The sequence below is a fragment of the Canis lupus genome, chromosome 15 (assembly GCF_003254725.2).
Source record: "Canis lupus dingo isolate Sandy chromosome 15, ASM325472v2, whole genome shotgun sequence".
Taxonomy (NCBI): Eukaryota; Metazoa; Chordata; class Mammalia; order Carnivora; family Canidae; genus Canis; species Canis lupus.
The window spans coordinates 50,286,712-50,301,086 of NC_064257.1; the positions used below are offsets into that span (position 1 = coordinate 50,286,712).

At 33.0% G+C, this 14,375-nt stretch overlaps 1 protein-coding gene across 3 annotated transcripts in view; it reads right to left on the reverse strand.

Annotated features, from left to right (window-relative positions):
* The window catches only part of FBXW7 (F-box and WD repeat domain containing 7), a 233,559-nt gene that overhangs the window by 35,043 nt on the left and 184,141 nt on the right, over nucleotides 1–14,375 (reverse strand). The window lies entirely within an intron of this gene.

A 14,375-nucleotide genomic window follows, 5' to 3' on the forward strand; every position in this document is an offset into this window, starting at 1 on the left:
ATGGTATGAAGTTATGAGAAAATCTGACCCTCACAAATGCATAACTTATACGTAGGTATATATATATATATGCATGCTTCATTTTTTGAATAGGCAAAATATTTGCATGATTCAAAAATCAAAATAATAATAAAAATATATATATATTGAAAATACCTTCCACCACCCCACATCCCTATCTTCCATGGGTCCCATTTGATAATTATTTTTATTAGTTTTTGTCCTTTAAGTGAGAAAGTGTATGTTTATAAGTGCTCACGACTTTATTTTCCCAACATTTCAACAATTCTCCCTACTATCTTGTTTACAATGTTAATTTGAATTGTGAAGAAAGAAATTGGCAAGCAAAACTAGTCAACCAAATCTCTACCCAGATTTCAAGAAAATGAATACAAATAATTGTCAATATTCTGAAGTACTATTAATGAAAGTTGTGATCTATTAATTTCATCATGATCTACAGATGAACAAAGCAAATAAAACCATTCTCCATTCCTATTTATGAGCATCTTGGCTAAAATACAGATGTTCAAACTTTATTCAGAGATTTAGGTTTTTTAGTAGTATGACTGAAAAAGCCTTATGTGTGTTATTTATTTTTATCTTTGTGGTAGGCAGAAACATTTCAAAACTGAGATCAGTCCATAGTCTATGTTAAATAAGTTCAGGAAAAAAAAGTATTTTATGCTCTATGCTAGAATGTTAACTAGTAAGTCCACTGAAAAAAAAGGCTAGTCAACTATTACTGTTAGACAATACTTGTGTTTGTCATCTAAATTTTTAGAATCACTACCTCAATGTCTTAAGTATATTTTCACTATGATAAAGTAAATCTTCATGTAATTTAAGCTAAGTAATAAATTTTCCATTCTATAAAAAAAGTATTTCTTGTGCTGATTATAAACCTATAAACCTTACTGGAAATCTATTAGCAAGGGAAGTGACTGCTAATTCAGACCCAATGTTCATCTCATCACTATCTCCTATTGAGCTAGATATATAAGAAGAATGGATGAGAGGAGCAACTTAACAAAGTCTATCAATCAATTGATCAATCAATCAGCACAAAGATATGAAGATGTACTGTCCCAGAGTCTAAGCCTCTGGGAAATAAGGCAAAAGAATGATTAACCTGTGAACTAGCACAAGAGAAGTGGCTCCTTCTGACACATTAGTTGGACTGACTAAGTTTTTAGAAGGGCAAGTTGTACTTATGGGCAGAAACCAAAACTAATCTACATGTAAATACTGAGAACAATACAAACAGTAGTCTTCACTGAATCATGTATCTTCAGAGAAGTATGTATCTTTATACATAGTGTCAACAGGGGAAGGAGTGATAAAGTAACTTTTCTCCACCTTGACTCTCAGAGTTCATTATTTCTATTTTAAATATATTCTTATATTATTACACTTATCATACCTCATTGTCATTATTTTTATACATCTTTCTCCACTACTATTTACTCCTTGAAGGTTTCCATCTTACTCTAAGACACAGTAGAAAAATGATACATAACAAATAATTAATGCTTTTGAGTAACTGGCCATATAAGCAAAAAGAGCAACCATGGCATCATTTTTCTAAAGCATAATTATGTTATACTTAGTTCTAAAAAGTCTATTGTATTAGAATTAATTGATATTATTATTGGTTCTTTTCATTATCTTGCTAACATTTTCTTTTAAGGAGGTTCCGTGCCCAGCATGGATCCCAACATAGAGCTTGAACTCACAACCCTGAGATCAAGACCTGAGCTGAGATCAAGAACCGAATGCTTAAGTGACTGAGCCACTTGGGCACCCCATCTAGATAACATTTAAAAATTTACTTCCATTTTATAATAGAAGAATATGTTTATATTCTTACGTCAGTGATTTTATTTATTATTATGACAACATTCATTACTCTGATATTATACTAGAAAAGCTACCTACACAATTAGCTGTCTTGCCCCAGCATAGAATTTAGATTAGAGACAGCTCAAATCTTCAACATCAAAGAAAGGAATGTCAAGCAAGCTGAGGCTGAAACAAACTTTGAACTCATGCTAACCCACTGTCATTAACTTTCTGGGATGTGAGTTCTTATTAAAAGGTTCACAACTGAAATTGGCTAGTTATAGCTTGTCCTATCACAGGTAATACAAATTAAAATAGTATATATGCCCAGAATCTACATTTTCCCTAATGCAAGTGGGTGGCAGTATTGATCAATAGCTACTTCCCACTCTATTCATTAATTAAGCATTTATTTACTATCTAGTATTTTTCAGGTACAGGATAGTATGTCATTAAGAAAACTTTTTCTTCCTCTATTGAAATTATGACACAGAACAAAAGTCATATGTGTATATGACTTTTAGAACTCACACTGAAAATAGTTGTTTTTTGAGAATATGTAAAATAAAACAAGGTGAGCCAGATTTAGTTTGAAATTACCATCCAAGTAAACAAATACTGAAATATTACTGATTAGAAAAATCACAAACACTATAATATATGTAACTTTAAAATAAAATTGTTTGGGGATGGAGGTAGTGCTTATAATAATAATATATAAAATCCTGACCTCAATAAATCAAAATACAAATCAAGCTATAGCTAAGACTGGTTTAAACAATTTTTAAGATAACTCTAATTGTAGGAGTGGAACTTTCATAAATTTTTCTTTTTTTTCAAGTTTAAAGTATTTATAACTCTATTTACAAAAATGCAGCCCATGAGGATTTGACACAAATAAATTGCAACATTAATTCAAGCAGTAAAAGTTTTTTTCATCCCTACTAATTGGGCCAAATTAGTTATCGGATAAATATAAGTGCATATGTACATATCTACCAGTATATAATAAATATACAAACATAAAGAGTTTGACAAAATAACACAAGCTGAGTTTTATTTATCCTAGCCACAGAACAATGAAGATGGGAATTGTGCTTGTTTGCTCTTCTGAAGTTCATATTGCTATAGAGCTATCAAACTTAATAGATATACCAAAACACTCTTTATAATACCTCTATACAGACAAGCAATACCTGTAACAATTTGACAAAGTTGGTAAGTCACTCTGGAGTTCATTCTGATTTATTCAGAAATCCACTAATCTTTACACTTCATGCTTCAAATCCAAAATAAACTATCAGTAAGCATCTTGAATTCATACGCAGAAGTTTCCTTTCAAAATTCTGTTATAAATTTTTTATAGCAATCCCTCCAATAAGGTAAGGAAAATATAAAAAATAATGTTGACCTCAAGAAAAATGAAGCAGCAACTATGACCCAGGAAAGAATTTAACATGGAAAAAGAATGAAATCAATTTTCCCTTAGTTTAAGGCCTGGACTCCTTCACTCTTCTACTTTATCTAGTTCTATATTTACTGCTGCTGGTTGTGATGTTCAAATATATTTACCTGATTTGAGAAAAATTTTCTATAGGTGCGGTATATCAATCTTATATTTTAGTACTAAAATAACCTTTCAAGGTTTGTTTAAAATTCTAGAATTAATTTCTTACATTGTTCATGACTTAAGTTTAGTCATGACCAAAAAGGCTAAAGGCTAAGAAGTAAAAAAGTGAATCAACAACAACAACAAAAAACATTAATAGCAGGAAGCCATATGTTTAGAACTAGAAGGGAACTTGGAAGTCATGTAATCTAATTCCCCTTCATTTGTGAAACGAACATGAGCTTTGGAATTGGAGAAACTTGAGTTTCAACACCAGCTTTGCCATTATTAGAGTGCAGCCTTGGTAGGGGTTATTTGACTTTATGAGTTCTGTTTTTTGTAATGGTAATTATCTTTTACTTTACCAACCTAAACCACAGAGTCATCACGAGGATCTAGTAGATGCCCAGGGTATAAAAGATGTCCTATAAAATAATAACTGTTACCAACAGGAGAGAAAGGTGATGTAGAGAATTAAATGTTAAAAAAAAAGAGAGAGAGAGAGAGAGAATTAAATGTTTTGCTCAGGGTTATACAGCTATATTAGAACCTTAATACCCTGGTCCCAAGTTTACTACTTTTAACTGATTTCTATTAGATAAGTGATAGCTCAAAATAAGCTATAAAAAAAAATAGTCAGACATTACTAAAGAAAAAAAAAGTGTCCTATTTTGCAAATAGCAATTATACATGCAAACTCTAAATCGTGATTATTCAGTTTGCAGAATAATTATCTGGGTCCATATGACTATGCTTCTGCTACATGTGGGAAATTTGAGGCAAAGACATGGTAGTGATTGGGGAAAAAGTGAAAGAAACTGAAAGATTTCGGTTAAAAGAAAACCATTAAGAAATAATCACCTATTTCCCAATATTTGCAAAATGCTACTAAAGACAAATTAGAACATTACAATAATAGCCTTTCACCCCCACCCCCAAGATACTTAAAATCCAGCTGGCAAGAAACTAGTAGAGTATCTATAGTGCCAAATTGGGTAGGATAGGGGGTCAGAAAATGAAGAAATCATTCAAATAGTCTGAGAAGATGTCATATAAAACAGTCTTGTTTCTAAGCTTAAAAGACAGAATTTTGGTAGATGTTGAGTAAAAAGGAAATTACTGTCTGTGGACCAAAGATATTCGTGGAACTACCACGGCCCTCAGCTTGAAGAATTAACAACATCTGTAAGACTTCTAGTAGTCATTGGTCTTATAAGGTTCGTTAGGGTGTAACCTATTTAGTAATATATCTCCTAATGCAAACATTTAATAATACTGTTAAAATATTCTTTAACTTACTAGTGATGGTTTCTTCAAAAGTACTTTCTGCCATGACTCATTCTCCCATTTTAGGGATAATATGTGTCTTTCTGTACAAGGAGAACTTTATTGTGTGGGTGTAAGGACTGTTGACTTTTTATTTAGTTATAAACACTGACTAATAAAGGGGTCCTTCTGTTTCAGCAGGCACTTACACCAGATCATACAGACAAGCAGCTTGTTCTCTTGAATACAGGGGGGAATGATGCACAAAGAAGAGATCTGATAAATATTCATTCACACCTTATAATCTCCCAAAAACTTGATGAAAAGACAATAAAAAACATAACTCAGGGCAGTAGGCTATATGATTCATTGACTTTCATCAATATGTGGGAAAAGGGCCTCTGGTATTCAAAAACGAATGACTTGCTTGGAAAATTAAGGTTTGTCTTGTTCTACTCCCACCTCTTTCTCCTGATTCCCTCCCCTTCCAACCCCCAGACTCAAGCCTCCTTTTAAGGAAAATTCTTCATTGTAGAAAATGTTAAAGTCAGAGAAACTGTTCATCATGTCCAGAACTAGGGGAAGGGCTACTGTAAAGTAGAAGGTACCTATGATTCAAACACATGATATAAAGAATATACATGCAAATATTTAAGTGTCTGTGTGCATGCATAGAGAAAAGCCTATGTAAATACATAAAAATGTTCACAATGGTCATCTAAGTGGCTTAATAAGAGCTTTTCCCTCTTTCATCTTACTTGTCAATAAACAAATTCACTTGCATAACCTTTTGAGCACTTACTATGTGCTAATATCTGTTCTAGGCTCTACGTATAAGGTAGCAAGCAATGCAGATGAGCTTTCTAATTTCATATAGTTTACATTTGGGGGGAGAGGGAAGACCCATAATAAGTAAACTAACACATGAATAAGACAATTTCATATAATGCTTAGTTCTAAGAGAGAAATAAAACAAGGTGCTATGAAAGAAGTAGGTACTAAGGGTAGTAGAGAAGTGTGGCTAATTTTGAATGGCATATTCCAGGAAACAACTTTTAAGTCAAACTGAGAGAGTAGAGCCTAGGATCAGCAAGAATAAGACCAGTCTGGCTAGGATGAAGTGACTGGTACAAGACGATGTCAGACAGGTAACCAAGGGCCAGATTATGTAGGATCTTGTAAGTCATGGTCAAGAGTTCAGATTTAATTCAAAGTGCAACATGAAGTCATTAGAGGATGTCTAGAATGAGAGTAAACATGACACAACTTTTGTATATAGATTTGCCTATAATCTTTATATTTACAAAAATGTATATAAAATTAAAGATTGCTCACAACAAAGTAATTCTCACTTGCTGAAATTAGAGATACAGAGAAAAGAATATATAACTGTATTTGAACTCTTTTCAACTCTTTCATGCAGCAATTACTCTTCCATTTCCATCATACTTACTCTCAAACTCAGCACCTATTCAAAAAGATTCCTAAACTTAGGAAAGAGAATTGGAATAGCAGGTAATAATTAATCTGTACCATGTGCCAAGCACTATTCTAAATCTTTATATCTAGTAACTCAATTCTATAGAATGGAGGAGTATCTATTGTGTCATATCTCTATTTCCTTGCTCTTCCACTTTCTATGTTCCAATTTTATCTTTACATTTGATAATTTATTCTTTTTGAGAAAAAGATGTTGGTCTCAGATCTCTGTAGATGGACAAGGCCTCTGTCAGCCTTATTTTAGCAAATGGTAAAAAGATATGGTTACCTTTAGTTATTCGAGACAAAGGGATTTTACCCAAGGTACACTTTTTACATCTCTGTGATCATAAAAAATTCTGGAACATAATCACAGAATCTCAAAGTTGGAAAAAAGCCTTCAACTAAAGCTTAGTATAGCCTTACACACAATCCTACTCAGGTATACCCTCATTAGCATGTAGTCATCTAAGATCTGCTTAATCTAAAATATGTATTATTCTCAACTCTGTAATCTTCTACTGGTTCGTTTCCCAATTCTGATAATTATGTCCAATTATAAAATTTGACTAGCAGATAAAGTCCAGATTCTCACTTATTGTAGTTTTTAAAATATAACATCTCATCTCAGTCATCTTATGAATTTTCCAGAAGAATTCAAAATGAGAAGAGATAACTTTAACTGATCTTTTAAAACTCTAGTTATGAATAAACAAACAAACAAATAAATAAATAAATAATAAAACAAACTCTAGTTATGAATCAAAGCCAGTGGACTTGAACTTATTTCACTTATTCAAAAACACTTAAAATTAATAAGTGTTGGGTGCTAGGGCAGTAAGAAATATATATCACCCCAGGTTCTTACTCTAGAAAGTGTGCATCATGGTGATCTTTAATAAATTTTTTTTACTTAAAGTAGCTTGCCTACTCTTTAAGTATTTGTGTTTGATGTAGCTGTCAAGTAGGAAAGAACCTAGTAATCATGCCCCCACTACATTTAAAAAGGAGGATTCTAAAGATGCATTTTCGAAACATCAATTTACATTTTAAAGCAATTACTGTATATATAATTTAACAAACCACATTCTTTGCTTTGAAAGAATCAAGAATTATCTGACTAGCATAATGCCTACATGATCCCCTGGCTTTTCAGGAAATTCCAACAGACTATGAAGATTCAGTAAATAAAAGTAGAGTACAAAAAAAAATGCTATAAATAGATGGGTCATGAGTAGGGTTTGACATAATTTTGCCTGTCGTGGAAGTATTTTCAAAATAATTATTAATCTGAAAAGGTAACAAACTATAGTAGTTTTTTTATTTGCAGTGAACTATAAGAACAATGGTCAGAAGCACTTTGGCATCTTGGCAAAACTACTATAATAGAAATATTTTATTCATTTTCTTTATTAAAAAGCTCCTTCATATCTAAGAACATATTTGTCTATAAATACTCAAAGCCTCTAAATGTTTAAAAACTAACTTTGAAAGTATGCCACACTTGATACATGATTCTAAAGAGTTCTTTCTGCAGGACGGATATCATGAGTTTCCTTCCAGCTGTGTGAACTCATGGTATGTAATGATGGCACAATGACTAATAAACAAATGTGCATTACAATTTAAGATCTGCTCTGTGCACACAGCTGGTCTGTTGAAAACTGTTACATGGTGATTTGAGAACACTCTTGGAAAACTGAATCTTAAATTCTTTTTGAGTCAATACATGTTCAAACTTTTACAACATGAAAAAAAAATCCTATGAGGAACAACTTAAATCTAATACACATAAAGTCAAAGCTAGCAAAAAGATGTTGAACTATGGAATATTCTTAAAGTTGTAATATTTTGTTAGCCCTTGGGATAAAGACACATACACACACACAAACCCTTCTTCATTTTCAGCCCTTCCTTTAAAGTTATTCTATCAAGAGATAAAACAGCATATTAAGAACATATTTTTCAAGAGATGTTAAATGGAGACGTTAATCATCATGATCACAATGTAGGGAGTATATTAACATTAACTGGTATTTTAAAGATATCTTTATTCAACTAGCTTTTATTAGACAATTGCAAAAAACGGATTCTGTTAGACCAAGATGTAAGTTACTCTCCAATTCATTTCTTTCAAAGACTTTAACTTTGTGAAACGTACTATATTTGTTTTTCTATATAGGTAGCATAGAAAAAGGAAATTACTGTGAGAAAAACTTCTGGTGAGACTCTAACCCCAAATTCCACTGTAATATTATTAGTCTCACCCAAATGAATCCTGCTTCATATAAGGGTTCCCTGTTTTCTAAACGATGAAACAAGATGGGAAGAAAAAACTAAACAGTGACTCAAACATTTTATTTTGATAGATCTACATCTGCTACATTCAAGAAATATTTAGCCAGGGTTCTTGAAAGCCAGACACAAAGCAAAAAGTAGGCAAAATTGAGCAAGATATAATCTCTATCCTGGAAGAACTCCCAATTCAGGGGGGAAGGACAGTCAATAAAAAATTACAGATCAATATAATTGATAAATGGAATTGCTCAATTCATATGACAATGCATAGAGCTAGAAAGAGGAAGAGATACTTTCAAGAAACACAAGGCAATATTTTAAGCCTAAAGAAAGAAAAGGGAAAATAAACACTATACTTAATCTGATTTGAGTGTTCGTTTACTGCCCACCATCAAAAATACCGTGAACTAATTCAAGCTTGAATAATCAACTGTGGGCAGCCCCGGTGGCTTAGCGGTTTAGTGCTGCCTTCAGCCCAGGGCATGATCCTGGAGACCCAGGATCGAGTCCCATGTCAGGCTCCCTACACGAAGCCTGCTTCCCCCCTTACCCCCCCCTTCTCTCTCTCTCTCTGTCCCTAATTAAAAAAAAAAATCTTTAAAAAGAATAAGCAACTTTTTTTTTTTAAAGAAGTTCTCTTAAGAAAATTAAGTATACAGAGAACTTACAAGCACTCTTCAAGGTACTTATATAAATTCACTGAAGCTGTCTAATGACCCTATGAAGTACATGCTATTATTCCATTTTACAGATGAGGCGCAGAGAGTTTTGATAACCTCCCCAAGGGCATATAACTACTAAATAGGATGGCTAGGATTTGAACACAGACAAATCTTGGTCTCCAGTTTATAGAAAATGAAAATAAGGTTTCTACATACATAGCAAGTAGTATTGGTAGTTAAGAAATCTCTAGGATGTTTCCTGAGCTATTTCAGTATGCAAATGTGCGATGTGTAGATGAAATCTGTGTTAAGTCACAGAAGACACGAGAAAGAAGAGACAAAGTAGGTAGCTAATTGTATACTCTGATACACTTTACTTCTGGGAATTTACCAAGAGCAGCCTGACAAAGAATTAATTCACTACTGCAATGCCTCCTTGGTGAAGCCTTGTTCCTGTTATCTTTGACATTATATTGAGAGTAAAGCAGGCATCAGTAGGCATAGTGAAAGAAAATCTGATGAAAGGTGCTTACAATAATATATGGGTTTTGCTTCCTTTTCTAACTCCCCCCGCCCCGAACTATATCCTATCCTCTCCTTCATGCCGTATACTTTATATCTCTAAAACATGAAATAATGAAAAAAAAAAAAAAGCTTAGAACAGAACACACCAAGTAACTCACTGGAAAGACCTTGTGAAAAGGTACTAGGTCTTTCTCCCTTACCCAAATGATCTGAAAACTACAGAAAACTGGCAAAAGTTATGTATCCCAACACTAAAGAAACTGTTTTAAATGCTGTTATTACGACCTCAAAACACTTAATGGGGAATTATGACTTCTACTTGACTTTAAATTTTTTAGTTTAATAAGACAGCCTAAAATATTTATTAACTAAGTAATAGTTGGGGGGGGGGGTTCAGAGTATGTATACAACATATACTTCAATATGTGGTTATCACTTTGGTCCTGTTTCTTAATTTCATCACATAGATCTTTTTGGTTTGTTTGTTTGTTTGTTTTTTAAGATTTTATTTATTTATTCATGAGAGGCACAGAGAAAGCGAGAGGCAGAGACACAGGCAGAGGGAGAAGCAGGCTCCATGCAGGGAGCCCGACGTGGGACTCGATCCTGTGTCTCCAGGATTAGGCCCCAGGCTGAAGGCGGCGCTAAACCACTGAGCCACCCAGGCTGCCCCACACAGATCTTTTTGTAAGGGCCAATCTATCTTTTAAAAAATGTCAATTTCAGCCATGTGTAGTTATCACTCCCTAGGAGTAAATATTAGTGTTGATACATACCTCCATGATTCTATCCTACATTGTTTCAACTAATTATTTCTATTCTATCTGGGATACATAATTACAACCAATGTAGATTTAAATGGTTATTTAGGAGCTTTCACAATATGGTAGGAGAGGAAGACAAATGAAACAAAACAAGGCAAAAGCAAGACTGTGGTAAACACTGCAGTGTTAGGACAACGCATCCATCATGTTAAGTTTTGGGGCTAGTCCGGGGGTTCGGAGAAGACTCCTCTGAAGGAATGACTAAAGTGTGTTGTGGTGGGGGAAGGGCATCCCTATGGCTGCAGTGCCCAGAATACCAGTTCTACAGATAGTGCAAAATGAGGCTAGAGAAGTACACAAGACCTAGGTTATGCAAGATCTCATACAGGATTTTGGTCTTTGCTGTAGGAGTAATGAAAAGCTAATGCTGGACATGGTCACAGGAAGGGAATAATCAGATATGTCTCTTGAAAAATCATTCTAAATGTAATGTTAAAACCAGAATGGAAGTGAGAGTGGATGTGGAGAGACTGTCAGGAAGTTACTTCACCAGGCCAGGCAAGAGATAATAGTCGCTTAGACTAGCTAGGTGCAACAAAGACAGATGGAAGTGAACATTTAAGAGATGTTTAGGATACAAAACTGATAGGATTTGGTGACAGATCAATTAGTCATAAAGAGTAAAGGAGGAGGAATTATCAAGGATGACACCTAGGTTTCTTATGCAACTGGATGGGACATGAGAGAGGATACTGGACAAGAGTCGGTGTTTGCTTGTTTTTCTTTCCTGGGGGAGGGAGGGTGACAAACTACATGTTTGATCCTATGTGGTTTGAGATATCCAGGTGAGGATATGCTCCAACTAGCTCCAGAGCTCAGAACAAAGGTCTAGATTGGAGACGAAAATATGGGAACCATCCATGTATAGGTCATTTCAAATTCCCTTCTCAGGGCCACCTTCTCCCCATTCTAAAGCTGTTAATCACAGTGCTTGAACCAATGCCTTGTCACAGTGTAGACACATTAATTATTTGTCCATCTTTCCCCCATTTAACTGCAAATTCCATGAAAGCAGTGACCACTTCTATTTTGATTCTTTTACCTCATCTCCTCACATAGTCCTTATGCTTATCAGGGTATCAATAAATAATATTTACATGAGATAATGAACAACATAGCACTCACTTTAATCAATAATGACAGAATTACAGAAATAACTGGAAATTATTAATTTTCAGCATAATTTGAAAAACTCATAATTTTCAGTATAAGGAAAGGTAATATAGGTGAACAACACATTTTATATATTTATTATTTATTTAGTACTGTGTTATAAATAGTATTATTTATAGTATCTTATATATTTATATACATATATTTCCCCTTCAGGGAAGAGTATTAAAATTTTCTGGATATTTATCAGTTACACAATTAAAGCATAAACTAAACTGGAAGAAAATACATAGTTTGATATGCAACAAAATGCAATTATCTTTGCTATTAAAAGCCAACCTGGCTTAGGATTTCCTGTACCTTTAAAAATGCCCAACAGAATATAAACTTTTACTATTAAAAGGGATATACACACTTTTAACAACACTTAATGTACATTATTTCCCACAGATCTCAAAGTATTTTATTTATTCATTGGTATTAACACAACAGATAGCATTTTTGTATCTCCATTTTACTGACAAAGAAATCTTAAGCATGAAAGTTTTTCAGAGTTAACCAAAAGCATTAAAATATCACCTAAAAAAAAAACTTTGGCAATATATATTTTAATCTCTATGAACAAAATAACAGGCTAAGTGCCATTTCCATTAAAATTAAACTGAATACTGCATATTTTACATATAATTGGCTATCTTTATTTTGCTTTTTATCATGATCTCCCACTGAGACAGGATCTACCAAGAAACACTACAATTAATGAAAAAGATCAAAAGGAATAAGATCCTACTGAAATACTTTTTTTTTTAAAGCTACTGTTATTTCATTACTATTTCGTTTGGTTTTGTGAATATGAAAAGTTTACTGTAAGTAATAATTTTAACAAAAGATTCATTTTGGGATATAACATTCACTTCTAACTTTGAATGGAGATAGAACATAATTCATCTTAAACTTCAATGTAGTCAACAATATAAATAGGCATTTCTAAATCCTCTTTGGTTTTCATCTTCTAAGAAATATTTTAACATTTATATATTAAAGCTGAAGAATGTTATTACATTGCTCAAAGTATATATACTTCTGTATATAACCATAGTCTGGGAATTTTAAGTAATTATATTGAAAAGTACAAAATACAGTGCAAGACAATGACAGACAGTAGTGAACAGTATCAATGATTTTTAAATTACACTGAAGAGAAAATATTCTAAAATGAAAAAAGAAAAAACTGATAAAAATATTCTGGAAGAGGTTGTGGTTGGCCATTTATTACTTTTTTGTATTAGAGTTAATTAATATTCTAATAAGGTCTACAAAAAGCTGAACAACCTCTCAAGCTCTGAATTCATGGCACTGACCTTAGGACTTTTTCAGAATGATTTTTAATGCACTCTGTTATTAGTAAAACCTGTTCAAACACATGCCCCATCTGCCAGCACCCCATCTGCAAGAGAGCTTCTTATTCTTGTAGACAGTACAACTTCTGCTTGCTTCCTTCTCTTCTCTACATACCAGCTGTATGGTAATGAGTATGAGCAGCTGAAAATACTGCATGATAACAAAGCTAATATGAAAACGGCAGAACACTACTTCCCCTCAATGCAGCAGTTGCAGCATGAACACAGCAGATAAGCTACTATACAGAGGTGGGGTGGGTGAGAATTTCATTAATGTGTATGGGGGGGGTACTATATGGGGTTTCCACATAATTAAAAAATAAAGAGAACTAGCACACCAAAGAAAGATCTCAATTCTAAGCATTTTTGTTAAGACTTGTGAATCAATTCTTTAACGGTCTCAATTCTTATATAGTAATGATATTCCAGGGGCCATTTTGACAAGCTAGTTTTCAAAGATGTTAACAAGTATGTTCCACTTCCTAATTAACTTATTTTGGGGCCTCTAGGGAAAGAAGTGGAGTCAGAGCTTAAAATCATAATGAAAACTATTTGCTAGACATTTTAGCAGCTTACATGTAAATCGATAAACTGTTTTTAATTCATATACAGCCTTTTGTTTTAATTTAATGGTATTTGAAGCCAACATATTTATTCTAAACATCTGAGAAACTCCAAACAAAATACTAAGATAGACATGTTACCTTAATTTAGTAAGACATAATGGGGTTAATTTTTAAACATATGATAGTCACACTGAATGAATCTACATAACGAAAGTAGAACCAAATCACATTAATTTTTTACGTGCAGTAGCTTTCCATTTAGAGATTAACAGTCACTCAGGAAACTGTTTAAGAAAAATGACTATTCAAAATTGGTGCTATGCATTTTCTTTCACAATTTGAAGAAACTAAATGTGAAAAAAATATTCAAAACACTAACTTTAAAAGAAATAAGTACTATCATGTCAGGAGAATTAATTATAATTTTTACCAACATATCTAAAAAACTATTTTGTGGACCTCATAACAGTTATTAAAGTTTTTATTATATAATCATACTTTGTATAAGTTATTTCATTTTATTCTTACAACAACCCTATGAAGTAGGTACTTATATTATCTCATTTAACGAGGCTTATTAAGTGGTGAAGCTAAGAATATAATACCAAATTTAAATGACTATCATCTATGCTGTTAAGCACTCCACTATTCTGATATAAACTCCATAAGGGTGAGGACTGGAGTCTGTTTTCATTCACTGTGGTGGTAACTCCAAATGCCTAAAGCAGTTCTTGACTCACAGAAGTTACTGAATGAATAAATGGAAAAGAAAACTACTCAGTTGTTTTTAA